This window comes from Sinocyclocheilus anshuiensis, unplaced genomic scaffold, assembly GCF_001515605.1.
Source record: "Sinocyclocheilus anshuiensis isolate Anshui unplaced genomic scaffold, SAMN03320099.WGS_v1.1 scaffold208, whole genome shotgun sequence".
Taxonomy (NCBI): domain Eukaryota; kingdom Metazoa; phylum Chordata; class Actinopteri; order Cypriniformes; family Cyprinidae; genus Sinocyclocheilus; species Sinocyclocheilus anshuiensis.
The window spans coordinates 803269-810075 of NW_015557186.1; the positions used below are offsets into that span (position 1 = coordinate 803269).

At 40.7% G+C, this 6807-nt stretch overlaps 1 long non-coding RNA gene and 2 pseudogenes across 1 annotated transcript in view; all 3 read left to right on the forward strand.

The window, feature by feature from the left end:
- Positions 1-222: 222 nt before the first annotated feature.
- LOC107678780 (cytochrome P450 1B1 pseudogene) lies at positions 223-3236 on the forward strand (annotated as a pseudogene).
- Positions 3237-4510: 1274 nt separating this feature from the next.
- LOC107678708 (cytochrome P450 1B1 pseudogene) lies at positions 4511-5404 on the forward strand (annotated as a pseudogene).
- Positions 5405-5488: 84 nt separating this feature from the next.
- LOC107678750 (uncharacterized) overlaps positions 5489-6807 on the forward strand; it is a 2409-nt gene continuing 1090 nt past the window's right edge. Inside the window, exon 1 of the long non-coding RNA XR_001632963.1 lies at positions 5489-5530. This is a non-coding gene — a long non-coding RNA (uncharacterized LOC107678750). The remainder of the gene's footprint in view (positions 5531-6807) is intronic.

A 6807-nucleotide genomic window follows, 5' to 3' on the forward strand; every position in this document is an offset into this window, starting at 1 on the left:
CTATTTTCACCGCAGGTCCCGTTGTTTCCCGGTGAACAGAACCGGTTGCGCACTTGGATCTCCGTGTTCGGCTGCAGCCAGACGTTCAGACCTTCTAACGGAGTCTCTGCGGCTTCCACAATGGGAGGAGTGAGACTATCACCGGGTCCGGCCCCCTGTGCTGCTGACATATATAAAAGACATGGATCCAACCAAGCAGCTCAGAAAACCCTGTCAGCTTAATCTGGACAAATTAAAGAGGGTAGACAACTCAATGCATGCAGATTAATTAAAACAGACTGAACTGGTAACCGAGAGAGAGTTTATATTGATTTTTGCATGCAGAACGGAGGAACAGATTAGATTATTCTTTTAAACGGATGCTTTTATTTCTCTCTATATAGCATTGAACATGAACATTATTTGAGCAGAAAACAGAATCTCATCACAAGAATAAAAGTGCATCAGAAGAATGGCTCTGACTGAAGCTGAGTTTGAGAGCAGCAGCATCATGAAGGAATGGAGCGGACAGGTTCAGCCGGCTTTGATAGCATCCTTCATCATCCTCTTCTTCCTGGAGGCCTGTCTTTGGGTCAGAAATCTCACGTTCAAGAAAAGGCTTCCAGGCCCGTTCGCCTGGCCCTTGGTGGGCAACGCCATGCAGCTGGGACAAATGCCACACATCACCTTCTCTAAGCTGGCAAAGAAGTACGGAAACGTCTACCAGATCAGACTCGGGCGAAGCGACATTGTGGTTCTGAACGGAGTTGCGGCCATACGCAAGGCGCTCATTGAACACAGCACCGAATTTGCCGGGAGGCCAAACTTTCTGTCTTTTCAGATGATCTCCGGCGGTCGGAGCATGGTGTTCAGCAATTACAGCAAACAGTGGAAGGCGCACCGGAAAGTAGCTCAATCGACTCTGAGAGCATTCTCGGTGGCAAACACTCAAACCAAAAAGACATTCGAACAACACGTTGTAGGTGAAGCCATGGATCTGGTCCAGAAGTTTCTGAGGCTCAGCGCCGACGGACGACACTTCAATCCTTCGCACGATTTCACCGTCGCCGCCGCCAACGTCATCTGCGCGCTTTGCTTTGGGAAACGCTACGGCCATGACGATCCCGAGTTCAGGACCCTCCTGAGAAGAGTGGATAAGTTTGGCGAAACTGTTGGCGCTGGAAGCCTGGTGGACGTCATGCCTTGGCTGCAGTCGTTTCCGAATCCGGTCCGAAGCGTTTATCAAAACTTCAAGCTCATTAATGAAGAGTTCTTCGCTTATGTGAAGGACAAAGTGGTGCAGCATAGAGACACATACGACCCTGAGGTCACCCGTGACATGAGCGATGCAATCATTGGCGTAATTGAGCATGGGAAAGAGAGCATGCTGACTAAAGACTTTGTTGAGTCTACAGTCACTGATTTAATCGGTGCAGGACAAGACACGATGTCAACAGTCATGCAATGGATACTTCTGCTTTTAGTCAAATACCCATCAATCCAAACCAAAATCCAAGAGCAGATTGATAAAGTAGTAGGTCGTGACAGACTCCCATCAATAGAAGACAAGAGCAACCTGGCCTACCTGGATGCCTTCATCTACGAAACCATGCGCTACTCCAGCTTCGTCCCCGTCACCATACCGCACTCCACCACCTCAGACGTCACCATCGAAGGTCTCCACATCCCCAAAGACACAGTGGTGTTCATCAACCAATGGTCCGTCAACCACGACCCTCAAAAGTGGCAGGATCCTCACATCTTCAACCCGTCGAGATTCCTGGACGAGAACGGAGCTCTGGACAAAGACCTGACCAACAGCGTGATGATCTTCTCCACAGGTAAGAGAAGATGCATCGGCGATCAGATCGCCAAAGTGGAGGTTTTTCTGTTCTCTGCCATCCTTTTGCACCAGTGCTCGTTTGACAGCAACCCCTCTCAGGATCTCTCCATGGACTGCTCGTATGGTTTAACACTGAAGCCGCTCCATTACACAGTCTCGGCGAAGCTCAGAGGAAAACTGTTTGGCTTGGTATCGCCAGCATGAGTTGTTTTTGTGACTAAAGCCCAGCAAAGACTGCACATATTACAAATATATTCCACATTAACAATGAGTATTAGTTAAGCTGCACTGAATGCTGTTTAGTAATTCTATATTTAATATTTATACACGTTTGCAATGATTCAATGAACTGATTTAATCACATCCATAGAATATGTTGTCAGGTAACTGGAGAGATTCTTCTAACGCTCCTAAATGGGGTTAATAGTAATGTTTTAATTGGTTTACGTTTATAAAACATCATTTATGCTTCAAAATAATGATAGAAGGACTGCAATATGAAATGTTTATGGTCCAATGCTAAGCCACTATCACTGTAGACATATCAACTATTATGTAATATTATGCAATTGTTTGTAGATCGTGTTGAGTCATGTTAATGGGCAGCAGCTGTTGGAGAACTTTTACTTCCTATGAGCTCGACTCAGATTTGGCATAGCAGTGCATTTAATTATGCTTGCATAAAACAGTATAACGATGTGATTATAGGCATTTAAGCATTTATTATACAACTGTGTCTATAAATTCTATTCTTTATAAAATGCATAGAAATGTATTCACTGAATTCTTTAAAAAGGCTGCAAGGGTCACTTGTTGAAATTACAGTTATTTTAGTGGCAATGCCAATTTGCAATCAATGCTTTGCTGAGTCTGTCCTATTGCTCAGCAAATCATTAATTGGAAGTCTTAAGCCTCACGCTGGATGAACTTTCTGCTTCCTCATTATGTCATTTTGAAGGTTCATCACATGCACAAATCCTCAAAATAATGTATAAAACTAGCAGTATAAATCAGAGCTACTATCTCAAGATATACTCCTATGTCATATTGCATATATTATGGTAAATGTTTACACTGAATGTTTTGCAAGCTCAGTTTTGTTTTCTTTTGATATTCAGGTATTATTTTAAATGTGTTTTGTTTTTACTATTGGAAAATAAGCTACAAGTGGAATAAATAAAGTGCTGTTTTACAGATGCACTCACTCTCTTTCTTAACACGATTCACATTTTATAAGAAATTACATGCATACACATACAATCACACATCAATCCAAACCAGGCATTTAAATGACAGTTTTATTATCTGAATGGTCTGCATCTGTCTTCACTTATGCATATGGTCTCTATATATCCTTATTGTTAGTTTTATGGCCAATATTTCTGTTTGCATTCAGTTTCTGAGATATTTCTGTAAAGCCACATCTTTCAAGTCAAATTATCTTAAGTTTATATAACAGTCATTATTCTAACTACAGCTCATGATAAATACACAGTCATGGTACATATTTAACTCCATTGTTTGTATCTGTTCTTTGTCTGAAGCATTAAAAAAACCTTCAAAACTTTCACAAGTTTACAGACTGAATTCCTCAAGTGACTTGATTTCACTAGCATTCAGTTGGCATCACATTGTGGATTCCAAACAAAATGAAATCCCACCAATTAGAGCAGACCTACAGAGCTCATAGATGTTAGGCAATGTATTCTGTAAAAAATAAAATGACAGCATTTCAAGTTTTATGGCTTTATTCAACTTAATCAGACAAGTCAGCACTTTACGGCAAGACAAATAAAACAAATGATCTCTTAAAAATATATATAGAAAACGAAAGCCATCATTAAATGAAGGCGCACATCCATTTAGCCTAATCACTGTTATTGTCTTACTGTCATGTGTATATACACAAATAGAGTACCTCCAAAAAGTCAATAAAACAGTATGTGAACATATTAGATAACATATCAAAGCACGCATCTCTGCATGTCTCAAATGCTGCAGGATCTTCTCACTAATGTTCACTTTTCTTCATCACGTTTGAAGTCTCAGTGTGTTTGAATATGCTGGTATTTTGGTGATTTTTAGTGGATGTATGAAGTCAGTTCTCCTCAAGTTCACACAGGTGTCCTGGAACCACAGGTGCAGAGAAACAACTAAGATCCACTAACAACATACAAACACAATGCTGACTGTCTTCAAGTTCAACAACTGCATCTATTATCAGTTCAAATTTCACATTTACATTTTTTATGTACTGCAAAAATGTTCTAAATTCTTTAAAATAAATGACACTTGCTTTGGTATTTTGCTATCTAATGCAATAGATCTAATGCATACTGATATGTAGTTTTCTGAAGCATTATGCACCTGTAGATGGCTCAAGAACGTGTTGGGAGCCCAATGTGTGTCCAGGCGTCTACACTCCGGCCGTGATGGGTACAGTGTCAAGGTTGAAATCTGCATTCTTCTAATTTGGTCATCTGTGGACAGACACTGCAGCTCCGCAAACCCTGACCCGTCTTCCTGTAACCCCACAGCCGAAGAGGGCAGAAAACAGCAGTGCTATCAAATTCTTCCTTTACTCACCATTCAAAATGGGGAGTTACTAATACAGTCACAATTTATGCAAAAACAAACCTTCAGAGCTTCAGAATATCATGGCGCTTTCAGACACAGAGTTCGGCATGAATGGTAGTAGCGTCCTTAAGGAATGGAGCGGACAAATCCAGCCAGCCCTCGTTGCATCTTTCACCTTCCTCTGCTGTCTGGAGGCTTGTTTCTGGGTCAGGAACCTCACTCTCAAAAAGAGGCTTCCAGGGCCCTTCACTTGGCTGCTTCCAGTCGGTTTCTGGCGGGACGAGCATGACGTTCACCAACTACAGCAAGCAATGGAAGATGCACCGGAGGATCGCCCAGTCCACCATTCGTGCATTCTCTTCTGCAAACAGCCAAACAAAAAAGTCCTTTGAGAAGCACATCGCAGCTGAAGCCGAGGAACTGATTGAAGCGTTTCTGAGATTGAGTTCAAACAACCAATACTTCAATCCATCTCATGAACTCACAGTTGCAGCTGCTAACATCATCTGCGCTCTTTGTTTTGGGAAACGCTACGGACATGATGATCTAGAGTTCAGGACTCTCTTGAGAAGAGTGGATAAGTTTGGCGAAACCGTAGGAGCTGGAAGTTTGGTGGACGTCATGCCTTGGTTGCAATCTTTTCCTAATCCTGTGAGGAGCGTTTTTCAGAACGTCAAAGACCTTAACAAGGACTTCTTCACGTTTGTCAAAGGTAAAGTGGTGGAGCACAGGCAAAGCTACGACCCTGAGGTCACAAGAGACATGAGTGATGCCTTTATTGGTGTGATAGATCATGCAGACATGGAGACGGGCTTAACTGAGGCTCATACTGAAGGTACGGTTTCTGATCTCATTGGAGCAGGTCTGGATACCATCTCCACTGCCTTGCACTGGATGCTTCTACTACTGGTCAAGTACCCATCAATCCAAACCAAACTCCAAGAGCAGATTGATAAAGTAGTAGGTCGTGACAGACTCCCATCTACTTCCAAAAGTAATGTATAAAAAAATTTGAAACGCCAGCATTATCAATTATTTTATGCCGTTTAATACGGTTGTTTTTCTCTCCATCCATTTTTTCATACATCCAGCTGTGCAACAAGTGATGGTGCAAGAACGGAATAATTGGAGGTAACAATTCATATCTAATTTTTTTTGTTTATTTCACACTTTACTAATAATACCTCTCACGTGAGCTTCAGAAAACACTGGTCACGCTTCACAACATCCTGATAAATCACTTAATATGCAATCATGAACTGATGTATGACAGCCAGCCCAAAATACAGTTTTTTTTTTTTTCAGTTTAACAAAATTCTTTTATTTTAAAATATAAATGTAAATTTCAAAATATTGTCTCGTTTTGTGTTATTTCATAGCAATGTATTTTTTGCACTGAGAAACAATCTGAAAAATACCAAGTGGTGTTAAATAAAGACACATTTGCTATGTGTGTGTGTGTTTTTTTTAAGGATACTCATGGGAACAAGGAGGAACTGGAACAGCTCACACTGAAGATCATCACAAAAGGTGGCTCAACAGATGATCCATTACAGACTGGGATAGTGCTGGAAGGCATAGAGGTGATGGCGGGATTGGCAGGTGTTGCGAAAGCTTGTTTTTCTGCTTGGCCTAATTTATGCAATTAATCCAAGTTACCCCAAAGAGCTCAGGTACTCATTTTAATTTTTTCAGAAGATTCTACTGGAACTAGACATTGGCAAACTTTTTAACTAAATTTTTCAAGGGTGAAAAATCAAGGAAGTGACATGTTGGAAGTGAACTTCCATTTGTCGATTTGTCACATTTTGGTGTACATTCATGATGTGTGGTTTCAGCCTGTCAAAAAATAAACTGAAATGCTTTATTTTGTGTGATTTGCGTGTTTAATTTATTTAAGATATTGACTGTACTGGAGCAGTACAGTAAGCAGACCAATAGCTGAAGATCTAAAATAAATGTTAAGTACTTGAAATTACTTAGTAGATGATGTTGCATGTTTTAAGTAAAGAATGTTAAGTGAACTCTGAACTCAAAGTTCACGTAACAAAGATTATCTTGTTTATTTTAAGTACAGTTGTTCCAAGTTGGGTTTACTTAAAAAGTGTGATGCAAAAAATGGTGCATATATATTTTAATAAATCCAACACATCATTTTTACCAGTGTAGAAAATGTATCTGTATTTAAGTTGATTATTAGCCTTCTCTTGACAGAGAGCTGGGGCAAGTTCAAGCTCAAACCGGTGTGCAACGTTTTGCTACGGTTTCCGGTTTAAACGACATGTTTCCTGGAAACGGTGTGCAATGGGGTTTGAGATACGTTTTCTCTTGTTTGGTGGGTGTGTCAAAAATGTCAGCCCAATCAGCAGCAACATGTATATAAACCACGCGGTATTAAAGAGACAGCT